Source organism: Echeneis naucrates, chromosome 2 (assembly GCF_900963305.1).
Source record: "Echeneis naucrates chromosome 2, fEcheNa1.1, whole genome shotgun sequence".
Classification (NCBI taxonomy): domain Eukaryota; kingdom Metazoa; phylum Chordata; class Actinopteri; order Carangiformes; family Echeneidae; genus Echeneis; species Echeneis naucrates.
Window position 1 is genome coordinate 5,987,471 of NC_042512.1, and position 12,981 is coordinate 6,000,451.

Consider the following 12,981-nt stretch of genomic DNA (forward strand, 5'->3'; position numbering starts at 1 on the left):
AATGTGCTGCTGCTGAACTGGGACTCATGAGTTCCACTCTGAACCAATGAGTCATGAATCATGAGTCTGACTGTGAACCAGTCTACAGTATGTGCTGTGGGTGAGTGACAGCTCATAGCGGGGAGGGAAAGGGAGTGAAACAGCAAACCAGAGCTGCTGCTTTTCCTCCTTCTTTCTATATGAACATGAGCACCATGATGCACACTGCTGTGTTCTCATATCAAGCTCATGTTCACCTTCTTTCTTTCACAGGGAGAACATGAAAGAAGCTGAAGCTGAACTCAGCCTTCCAACTTTAGTGCTCCGTGTCACAGACTGATCCATTTTCTGACGTTATAGTCCACACCAGGCTGCAGCCTCTCTGTGTGACACTTTGTTCATCATTATTTTCACACTTTAGTTCCTGCTTCTTTTCATTTAGGCTCCATGTAGGCTGTTCATGATGACTTTGTTTGTGTGTGGCTGTTTTCTTCTGAATGTGGGATCTCTGTCTGAATGAAAGTTTCACAATCACTGCCTCAGACTGCATTCAGAAGGAATTGTTGAAGTCATAGAAGCTGAAGAGTTGATGATCAGAGGCTGACAGCTAAAGGAAGCTAGAATGCACACTGCTCTCTGACAGAGTCGGCCTCCCTCCACATTTAGGAGGCTTTTTCACTTCTTACAACAGCTGACAAAGGGCTCATCTGGGATTTGAACCCCGGACCTGTCACACCCTGAGCCAGAATCATCCTGATTGTTCCTGGAATGGTTTGGTTAGTCAGAGTGTGTCTGTGTGTGTTCTTGTCTCTCTGAGTGGTTGGAAATGAAAATGGAGATCGGTAGAAGCAGATGACTCTGAGGATGAATGAATGTTTCACTGACAACATCAACAGCCGTTTACTCACCTCACAAAGAGACTGTATGACGTCACTGGAGATCAAAGGCATTTCCTGTCCTTCATCGCTCTCCCACGCGACACCAACTCAAACGTCACACTCACATAAGATTCAGCCGGAACGGCGCATGCGCAAAAAAGCTCACGCTTGTCTGCGAAGACTGAAGTAAAACACAAATCAGCAGTTATTAGACAAATAAGTGGCGTTGAATTGAACTAAAACCAAATCTGTTGGTTTGTTCTTCCTTTTACTTATTAAAATGCGTCTTTTCCTGCTTTCGCTCATTTTTGCAATCACAGACTGAGCGAAGCTGCGCACCTCGTCCACTGTGTGTGTGTGTGTGCTCTCTCTCTCTGCTGGTCTGAGCTCTCAGTTCATTTAAATACTTTGTTGGATCTGTCTGTCTGTATCATGTCAGAAACTCTGAAACACTCTGAACTTCTTTAAAACACGCTGGATTTACTGATATGAAAGAGTCCAGCAGTCCATGATGGATTATTATAGAAAGATATCAGCTTTAATGTAAATACATTGTTGTATATAAACACAGAAATTACAATAATCATCTGTAAAACTTGTAAAAAAAATGTTGCCGTCTCACTCAGCGGAGGAACAAAGGAGGAGCTTGTGTTTGAACCTGTGTGAGAAAAACAGAAAAAAGAAGACTCTCCCTGATCGGGTTAGTTGCCACGTTATAAAATGCAGGAAGTGTTGAAGGCTGCTGATACCTGGAGATTCATGACATCATGGTAAAACATGTTAAACAAGCATTGGTGGTTCAGTGGTAGAATTCTCGCCTGCCACGCGGGAGGCCCGGGTTCGATTCCCGGCCAACCCGGTAACTTTTTTACCAGATATTAGAAACACAGTGCTGCTTGGAAAATACCCAGATAGACTCCAACACACTGTGACTTTGTGAAACAACCAGTGGAGCCCCCTGGTGGTCAGTAGAAGTGCAGCCCCTCTGAGCTGGTGGCAGACCAAGGCTTCAGTCTGCACACATCTTCCACATGTGATGGCACACACACACTGTGTATTGTGGCAACATCCGTCCCCTCAGAGAGAATCTGCTCTTTAACCCTCCTGTCGTTTTCACCCCCCGCCCCTTACTTTAGTGTTCCTGCTCTGTTTGATACGGTGGCCGGTAAGTGCAAAACTAGATTACAGAGTGCCAAACACTTTTACAAAGCGTCAAACAAATTTATATGTTGGGAAACATGTTTACATTTTATTTTTAAAAAATTACATAAGAAAAACACTTTTACCCTGGACAAAACAAATTCACATTTTAGAAAACAAATTTCCAAAAGAAATCTTCCGGAAGGGGAATGTACCAAATGCCGGAAGTGATCCAGAAGAAGATTGACTGTGAGCTCAAAAAGTTTGTGTCGGTTTGTGTGCCGGGAAAACTTTGCAGGCATAGATTAAATGATGTTTTGGCCGTTTTGTGGAAACAACTTGAGCCAATTTACGCGGTTGTGTTTTCCGTGCGGACGATCTGTAGAATGTTTAACGTTGATGAACGGACCAGACGGAAGGAGCACGCGCACAGAAGACATCTAATAAACAGCCGGAAAATGCTAAACAAGCTAAGTGTAGCATCGCGCTAACTAGCTGAAGCCGCTGTCGGACATGCAGTGAATTAAAGTGCACCGTTTCATTTTGCAACCAATCGTTGTCTTCACGGAATAGCAACGCGTTTAGTTAGTATGCGTTGCTAGTTTCTTTTTTATTTTATTTTTTTTAGGCTTACAATTATGCTAAATGCACAATTGTTGCTGATTGTTTTAGCTGCTGCTAACTTTCTGTTTTGATGCGGAACTCCGTTCATTCCAGCAGAACAACCATGAACATCATATAAACAATTCATGGAGGACAGAAAGTCAAAGTCAAAAGAACTGTGGGCCGAAAGGAAACAGGTCCAGGTACGTGTGTGGATATATCTGTAAAATATGGAAGTCAATATGTGTTTGTGGGAAATGAATGATATCTTTTTGTTATTTTAGCAGATAAACATGGATTGATGGCGCCACATGGAGCTGATTTAAAGCTCAGAGAGGGAAAACACTCCCATTATATACAGATCCGGAGGTAGCAGCACCTGATCTACTGAAGCAAGCTGTCCAAGAAATGAGAACATTTAACAAGAAGATGGATGAAGGAGCAGACCTTCTTTTGTATCCAGACTGTTCAGAGGTGCTCCATGTGCCTGGGTCAGAAAGCCCATTCAAACTGGCAGAATATAAAAAGGAAATAGGAAAGGCACTTTTTTCATTTGCCTAGAAACACACTTTAGAGGAGGTTTGTGGATCTCTTCATTCAATATTTTTACACATTTATTTACTCTCATGTAGCATAATTAATAATGTGTTGAATTGTTTGTTTTTACTACAGAGGTTGATACATCAGACTCTGATTCTGAAATTGTCATCACTTGGAGGAGCACAGCTGAATTCAATGCAGCTGACACTGGTATGTTCATTTTTACATTTTGTACTTTCATTCAGTTTTTATTTATTTATTGATAGATTTGCATTTGGTTTCAAGCATGAAGTCTAAGAACCAAGTCTTGATTATTTGGCATTTACTATTCCAATCAGACACCCTGATAACCTTTCACCACTGATATATACTGTATGTGGTGAGGGAACAATAATGGAAGCTGTTTAAAGTTGCTGACAATTGTGTGCTTTTCTTCTCAAGTTTTTGAACCAAAAAAAACACAGTTCTCCCACACAAACCTGAAGATAAAGGGTAGGTATTAGTTTTTACAGAAGAAGTCATTTGTCTTTAAGTTGTTGATGTGATTGTGATGAACATGTGGTAGAAAATACCATACATGTGATATAATTTATAACAAAATAATCTTATTTATAAATCTTATGGTTCCTCTCCACCTCTAAATGTCACTCAAAGCTCTGTTATACTCTGTATCATAAAGTTCATCAGTTTATCAATTTTATCATGTTTCAGAGATTCATCCACAGCTCAGCCTGGACAGGTATTAAGGCAGATTATGGCAGCCTGATGTTCTTTGCTTTCAGTGTGTTGTTTCAGACATTTTCATTTGTTTTTCAGACAGTAATATCTGACACTGAGGATCTGGATCCACCTGAAACAAATCCAGTCAGGAGTACTTGCTACAGGTAAGTAAAAAAACAACAGCTCACTTAATTTTAATTTTAATTTATTGATTACATGGGAAAGATTTGCATTTGTAAGATGTTCAACATATTCTGAAACCTGTGACATGCTGGTAAAATTCACAGATGATGCTGCTGTTTTGGAAGAAGGAATTGACACAGGTGGGCCGAGACGAGAGTCTTTAACTCTACTGATGAAACATCTGAAAGACCGGCCCATTTCTGATGGACCAGAAGGACATCAGTTCTTGGTGTACAATGCAAATGGTATGAACAGGGTTAGATGTAAACAATACTAATGGTTAATGATCATTAACTTTATATATCACATGACATACGCTTTGTTGCTTGAACTATTTTTCTAAAACATTTACCCTGCCAAGTGCAAAGCAAGACACAGAGTTCTTCTTTAAATCAGTAATGTTCAACACAACCATTTTTACTCATTTCTATATGTTTGGGTGGATAGTCATTTTAGAAAACATTGAAGTTTCTTTGGGTCATTTAAATGTGAAACAATGTTTGTGGTCACTTTTTAGATTCAAAGATGGTCTTTCAGCTCTTCAGTTTCTGACTGCACTGCAGCAACAGCCTACTTTGCTGGCCCCTGTCCTGTGCCACTCTGAAAAGCCACTCACTGGTCTGGAACTAGAGACTCTTCAAACCTGACCTCAGTCCATCAGGAAGTAACAGGAGACTTAAGAAAGTCAAACTTTGGGCTACTGGGCCGACTGTGTCTTTTATTGTGAAGGTTTGTAAATCACTTTTTTTAATAATTTGTTGAGAAAATACATTGCCAAGATGTAACTGAAGGTTTTTCTTTGCAGAAGGTCAGGCTGCTGTGTCTCTGGAGGATGTTTTGATGTTTGCAACTGGGCTGACTTCACCTCCCCCGTCCGGATTGGAACCATCGCCAAGAATAGAGTTCCTGGATGACTCTCCATTCCCAGTTCCCAATACATGTTCAAACACATTGAAATTAGCACTCCTAGATTCACACACTGTGTTTAAGTCACACATGGACTTGTAACTGTAACTTGTAATTGGTAACTGGATCACCCCTTGAGACCAGAAAGTTTCAGAAAAAACAAATTATTTCAAGAAGTTTTGTATTCCATACTTATAAAAATATAGGACTCATTACTTTGCTATAATTTTTATCAATTGATGTCAAACTCAGCAAAAATGAAGCTGTGACACTTGGTGTTCAGACAGACTGCAGTGTTCCACCACTCCAAATCAGATTTCATAGCTTGTCATTCACTTTTCCTTGTGATGTTTCCAAATTATTCTGGTACCTGTTCATCTGAAGAAATGAAACAATGGGAATGCAAATGTTATGTTGACAAAAAATAAAAAAATTACAAATATTTCCTTCTGATTGCATCTGTGATAGATTGGTTATGAGTTTTTCCGAACTATTTTAAAAAAGAAAAACAATATTTGATTCAATTCTGTGTTACTTGTCTAATACCAAATCACAGCACAGTCATCTCATGGCTCTTGACATGTATATTTAAAAAATAAATAAAATAGAAATAGGACAGAAACTCCAATGAGGAAACACTTGATAATGCAGGAAGGGAAAATTCCCTTTGTCACTGACTCACAGCTGAGCAGTTTCTTTCAGCTTCATGTACAGTTCTGTTGCAGACTCCCAGTTCTCTGGCTTCTGTAGTTGTTTGTGCTCCATAACAAAGTCAAAGTCCTCCTGCATGTTTGAGTCCCCACATGGAGCTATTGACAGGCTCGCCTCTGGAACAGCATCCAAATCAGCTGGTTCAATCTCAAATCCAGTCTGTGGAGCCAAATCTGTGTTAGATACAATAAATAGCATTTATATTATTTTATATTCAATCAATATAATAATAAAAGAAAACACAGAAATATCAATCCATCACCAATATTACCTGTGTGGTCAGCAGCACAGTTCATTGGACATGAAGCTGTTCTGGAAGTGTGAATCCTGTGACTGTTCCACAGTCTCACACACTCATCCAACATCACCATAGCAACATCTCAGAAGGCACTGATGCTCATGGCTCCCGTTGAAGTATCCAGCAAACAACTCCATTCAGAACTGAGACCTGTAGAAATGGATAGAATCGGAAGTAAATATATATTATTCGTAGAAGTGGGACTCCATTAAAAAATATCTAATTCATTAAAGGCTTTGTAATGAATGAATTGAAATGAACGCGTTAAAGTCCCAGCCTCAATTATTATATATGTTTAGAGGAGTTCATCTGCGACAGAACATACAGATAAAAATCAAATCAAAGGTTCCTCATAATGAAATGACTTCATGAAGGCCACTTACCTTCCCCTTCTAAATATGGCCCACCAGGATTCAACACGCTGCTTATTCGTGGATGAGCCATACATGTGGCTGGACGGCCCAGAGCAGCAGTCATCATGATGGAGGCGTAGGGGAGACTGAATGGCAGCCATAATGCCATTCTCCGTGCCACAATCAGTCCTCAGTCTCATGAGAGGAGATTCTCAGCGATCACTGTTGGCTTCTTGTTATTTGTCGGTCCACATTGGAGCCACAGCACTTTAGGTGGAAAAATCCATCCATGCGTCCTGAGAGAGCCAGTTTATCAGAACCATCTGCATGCCACATACAGTTCGCTCCCATTGAGGAGCAGCTTCTTCTTAGAAACCTTCTGCGTGCTCTCTCATTCATCACATCATCTCTCTTCACTCGAAGATTGGACTTTTGTCTGAGTACCTGCCACATCGTCCGACAGCCAAACAGTTGTCCAGGTCCACGAAGTTCCAAACTGATGGCGTTTGGAGAGGAATCATCCTTTTAAGAGTCCGCAGGCTGATGTTTGCACCGTGTAAACTTCACATCATGCTTCAGTAGATCAGGTGCTGCTACCTCCGGATCTGTATATAATGGGAGTGTTTTCCCTCTCTGAACTTTTAAATCAGCTCCATGTGGCGCCATCAATCCATGTTTATCTGCTAAAATAACAAAAAGATATCATTCATTTCACACACACACACATATTGACTTCCATATTTTACAGATATATCCACACGTACCTGGACCTGTTTCCTTTCGGCCCACAGTTCTTTTGACTTTGACTTTCTGTCCTCCATGAATTGTTTATATGATGTTCATGGTTGTTCTGCTGGAATGAACGGAGCTCCGTATCAAAACAGAAAGTTAGCAGCAGCTAAAACAATCAGCAGCAATCGTGCATTTAGCGTAACTGTAAGCCTAAAATAAAAAATAAATAAATACTAGCAACGCATACTAACTAAACGCGTTGCTATTCCGTGAAGACAACGATTGGCTGCTAAATGAAACGGTGCACTTTAATTCACTGCATGTCTGACAGCGGCTTCAGCTAGTTAGCGCGATGCTACACTTAGCTTGTTTAGCATTTTCCGGCTGTTTATTAGATGTCTCCTGTGCGCGTGCTCCTTCCGTCTGGTCCGTTCATCAACGTTAAACATTCTACAGATCGTCCGCACGGAAAACACAACCGCGTAAATTGGCTCAAGTTGTTTCCACAAAACGGCCAAAACATCATTTACTCCATGCTGCCATAAACTTTCACTCCGCAAAGTTTTCCCGCCACACAAACCGATACAAACTTTTTGAGCTCACAGTCAATCTTCTTCTGGATCACTTCCGGCATTTGGTACATTCCCCTTCCGGAAGATTCTGTCGTTTGGAAATTTGTTTCGCAACTTGTAAATTTGTTTTCTAAAATGTGAATTTGTTTTGTCCGTGTGAAAAGTGTTTTTCTTATGTAATTTTGTTGAATAAAATGTAAAAATGTTTCCCAACATGTAAATTAGTTTCACGCTTTGTAAAAGTGTTTGGCACTTTGTAATTTAGTTTTGCACTTACCGGCCACCGTATCAAACAGAGCAGGAACACTAAAGTAAGGGGCGGGGGGTGAAAACGACAGGAGGGTTAAAGAGCAGATTCTCTCTGAGGGGACGGATGTTGCCACAATACACAGTGTGTGTGCCATCACATGTGGAAGATGTGTGCAGACTGAAGCCTTGGTCTGCCACCAGCTCAGAGGGGCTGCACTTCTACTGACCACCAGGGGGCTCCACTGGTTGTTTCACAAAGTCACACTGTGTTGGAGTCTATCTGTTTTGTTGTTTTTTTTTTGTCGTGCATCTTCCAAGAAGCACTGTGTTTCTAACATCTGTATGTTGGTAAAGAGTTACTCTGCACTGGCCGGGATGCTTATTATGTTTACATGCAACAATGTACTCACAATGCACAATGTACTGCTGGACACTTTCATATCAGTAAATCCACCTTTTTTTAAAGAAATACAGAGTGTTTCAGAGTTTCTGACATGATACAGACAGATCCAACAAAGTATTTAAATGAACTGAGAGCTCAGACCAGCAGAGAGAGCACACACACACACACAGTGGACGAGGTGCGCGATCCCAAAGATGAGCGAAAGCAGGAAAAGAAGCATTTTAATAAGTAGAAGGCAAACAGACATCTGAGTATGTGGGAGGAACAAACCAACCGATTTGGTTTTAGTTCAATTTAACGCCACTGAAAAACAGCTGATTTGTTTTTCACTTCATTCTTTGCGAGACAAGCGTGAGCTTCTTTGTGCGCATGCGCCATTCCGTCTGACTCTTTGACGCTTCCGTCTTTGATCTCCAGTGACGTCACACAGCCTCATGGAGGTGAGTAAACAGTTGTTGATGTTGTCAGTGAAACATTCATTCATCCTCAGAGTCATCTGCTTCTACCGATCTCCATTTTCATTTCCTACCACTCAGAGAGACAAGAACACACACAGACACACTCTGACTAACCAAACCATTCCAGGAACAATCAGGATGATTCTGGCTCAGGGTGTGACAGGTCCGGGGTTCAAATCCCAGATGAGCCCTTTGTCAGCTGTTGTAAGAAGTGAAAAAGACATGTTTTACACATTAAAACATAAGAATAATCAGGATGAGTCCCCCCACACAGGCCCACACACACACGCACGCACAATGTTATGTTTTTCTAGCAAATATAATTCAGTACACTGAATAAAAATTGTCCTTTCAGAAGAGAAACTGTTGCCATGTCCTCTGCTGAATTCAGCCCTTTCAGGATCTCGTTATTTATTGACGTGTTTTTTTTTTGCCACGTGGATAAAAATAAATATTGTTCAAGATAAAAAAAAACATTAAAGAAAAATACAATATTTTTATGAAGTGAAGAAAGGGCCAATTTAAAAGCTTAATCAGTGCCGAATGACAGTTGGCATGTTTAACAATAAAATATTTAATAGTTTATACAAAAATGCTTGACTTGAGGACTTGAGGAGTCTCTGGGATCATGGTGGACTGGACTCTGTTCTCAGACCAGTTCTGATTCCTCTGTCAGTCTCTGCTGGATGAAGCTCTCCTCTCCACCTCCCAGGAACATGGTCCAGAGTCTGGACAAGCTGCTGCTGCAACATCTGGATCATCAGGAAGCAGCTGATCCTATATCGACACACACATTTCTCTTTGCCACTTCCACCTGTGTAGAGAAGAAGAGAGCAGATCCATCAGTGTTTCCTGACTCTGTCCATCAGCTGTCAGTCAGTGATGCAGATCCAGCATAAAGACCTGCAGGGACTTCAGTCCTGTTCAGTCCAGATGTGCAGCAGCTGCTTCCTCTCAGCTCATGTTAACGTGTTGGAGTGAACACACTGAGCTGGAAACTCACAGACCTCAAGTCTGCTGACTCAGCACATTTGTCTGAGTCCACAGTGGAGATAAAGAGCTGAGTCATGAAGGTTCATCACTTTACTGATGATTTACTGAAGGTCCATTTAAACTGAGAGACTCAGACAGACAGACAGACAGACAGACAGGATTCTGGGCTGCAGAAAGACCACATGGTGACAGTGTGATGAAAGAAGATCAGTGATGTGCAGCTTTCAGTCAGACTGATCTCAGAGCTGTGACAGATGAACCTGATCAGAGAACAAACAGTCTCAGCTCAGATCTGACAGTTTGATGGACGAGGACCAGAATCTGAACATCTCTGAGTTCTTCACCTGGAATCTGCTTCATTTGATGGTCACATGATCACAACAGTCCTCCGACTGATCTGATTGGCTGACTGTTTTCTCTCTGTCTTTCTGTCTAATTCTGAAATCTGTTTCTGTTCTCCTCTCACAGCTTCACTGAGGGTTAGAGTGAAACAATATTACTGAAAGGAACATGAACTGAGTCCAACTCTACTGACCTCAGAGTCTCCAGTCTGAAGTCTGGACTCTTCACAAGACCAGAAAGATCCTTCAGATCTGAATCCTTCAGGTCGTTCTGATTCAGGTCCAGTTTTCTAAGATGGGAGGGGTTGGACTTCAGAGCTGAGACCAGAGAAGAACAGCTGATCTCTGACAAACTGCAGCGCTCCAACCTGAGTAAAGAATAAAAGATGTGACTTTAGGAGACAAAGTTCCTGCTTGAAAGTGTTCAATGTTTCATCATCTGTTCAGAGCTGAAGGTTTAGAAAGTAGAAGTTTAGAAAATGAAAGAACACCTGAAAGAACCTGAACTGACTCAGACTGTCAACATTATTAATAAAAACTGTGCACAATTAAAATGTAACTTTCAAATGATTGAAAATCTGTTGTAAAAATTGACTTTGAACTATTTAACAGGTCTGCAGGTCAGAGTCATCACAACTGTAACATTATATTAATCTGAGAGCAGAAATAAAACATCAGTCTGACCTCAGAGTCTCCAGTCTGCAGTGAGGACTCTTCAGAAAACCACAAAGATCCTTCAGTCCTGAATCCTGCAGGTCGTTCCAACTCAGGTCCAGTTCTCTGAGATGGGAGGGGTTGGACTTCAGAGCTGAGACCAGAGAAGAACAGCTGATCTTTGACAACCTGCAATTCTCCAACCTGAGTAAAGAATAAAATATGTGACTTTAGGAGAAAAAGTTCCTGCTTGAAAGTGTTCAATGTTTCATCATCTGTTCAGAGCTGAAGGTTTAGAAAGTAGAAGTTTAAAAATTTAAATTCAAACCGCTGAACCAACAGGAAGCAGCTTCACCACAGTCAAATACAAACAGTGAGAAGATTTAATGAGAAAATTAAATATTTGAAAAACCTGAACTGACTCAAACCTTGGTTGGATATGGGTTGCAACATCAGACGTTAGATAAGTAATTATGTAGTGCTGGTGAGCAACCATCATCCAACATTTAGTCAGTGTTACTTTACAATAATTAGACGTCGAGCCAACGTTAGGTTTTTAACATAAACCCAATTTTTAAATCTATATATTATAATCCAATTATAATCAAATGTTAGGAGACAATGTTGTTCCAACGTCCCACTAACTTCAGGTTGTTTGCTGTTGCTGGCAACGATAAGCCAATCAGAGAATAGTAAACGCAGTATGCTTACCTCCACCACTTTTTGTAATAACGGTACATACTGTGCCTCGCTTTATATGTTTTATCATGTGCCTTATGTATGAAAATAGACCTGTTAATTGATATTGCTCCTCATAATGCAGTGCACCTTATGGTCCGCAAAATATGGTAATTTTCAAATGATTAAAATGCAGTTTTTTTGCAGGATTTTCCCTCAAATATAAACTTGTCTGCAGGTCAGAGTCACCACAACTGTAACATCATATTAATCTGAGAGCAGAAATAAAACATGAGTCTGACCTCAGAGTCTCCAGTCTGCAGTGAGGACTCTCCAGAAAACCACACAGATCCTTCAGTCCTGAATCCTTCAGGCAGTTCACACTCAGGTCCAGTTCTGTGAGATGGGAGGGGTTGGACTTCAGAGCTGAGACCAGAGAAGAACAGCTGATCTCTGACAAACTGCAGTTCTTCAACCTGAGTAAAGAATAAAAGATGAAGATCAAATCATTGATATAAATAAATCAGAAATGTCCTCAATGATCTTTGTGTTATTGAGTCACCATCATGTCTAAACACACATCATCCAAACAACAGCACAACATTCAAACTACAGCAGGTCCAGTCAGTGAACTGACCTCAGAGTCTCCAGTCCACAGTTTGGACTCTCCAGTCCTGCACACACCAGCTTCAGTCCTGAATCCTCTATGTGGTTCTGACTCAGGTCCAGGTCTCTCAGATGGGAGGGGTTGGACTTTAGAGCTGAAGCCACAACATTGCACTCAGTCTTTGAGAGTCCACAACCAACAAGTCTGTGATGACACATATTACACAATATGTCACTGTGACAGAGGAAACTACATATTCGTCTGGAGGGTTTGAGGACTAAAGACTCAGACTTCTCTTCTGATTCAGATTTTGTTTTCTCACTGAATTTTTTCACTCTGACATGGAACTTTTGTTCTCATCTCTCTCACATTGAGTTTTAATCCAATTTTCAGGTGAAGACATAAAATGTGTCCTCAGTCTGTCAGGGACCTCATCCAGGTTTGTCTCCTCTGAGGGACTATGAGGCCATGCTGACTTGAAAACATTTGGCTCACTATGGTTTTGATTTTCACTGAGTTGAGATCAGTGAACAGTGAAGCTGTGAAGATGATCAGTCACTGATACCTGCTGATGTCCTCAGTCTTTAGGATTTCCACTAGAAACACAACTAAGTGAATATTTATCTCTGGCAGCATTTGAATCATCTGAAAACAAACAGCTGACAGTGAAACACCATCTGAATCAGATTGGATTTAAACACATCAGAAGGATTGATGAGAATGAGAGTGGACTCACCGAGCCTTCCTGCAGTTCATCACAGCTGGGATCAGTCTCCGTCGTCCCTCCTCTGATGTGTTGTACTTCTTCAGGTCTAACTCATCCAGAACGTTCTCTGACATCTGTAGCATGTAGGCCAGACCTGAGCAGTGGATCAGGGAGAGTTTCTTCTCTGATCTGGTCTCTGACTTCAGGAACTCCTGGATCTCCTGATGAACTGAGTGATCCTTCAGCTCCATCAGACAGTGGAAGATGTTGATGTTTC

At 41.0% G+C, this 12,981-nt stretch overlaps 1 non-coding gene across 1 annotated transcript; it reads left to right on the forward strand.

The window, feature by feature from the left end:
* Positions 1 to 1,645: 1,645 nt before the first annotated feature.
* Positions 1,646 to 1,716, forward strand: trnag-gcc (transfer RNA glycine (anticodon GCC)). Its single transcript has one exon. It is a non-coding gene; the product is annotated as a tRNA-Gly (tRNA).
* The last annotated feature ends 11,265 nt before the right edge of the window (positions 1,717 to 12,981 follow it).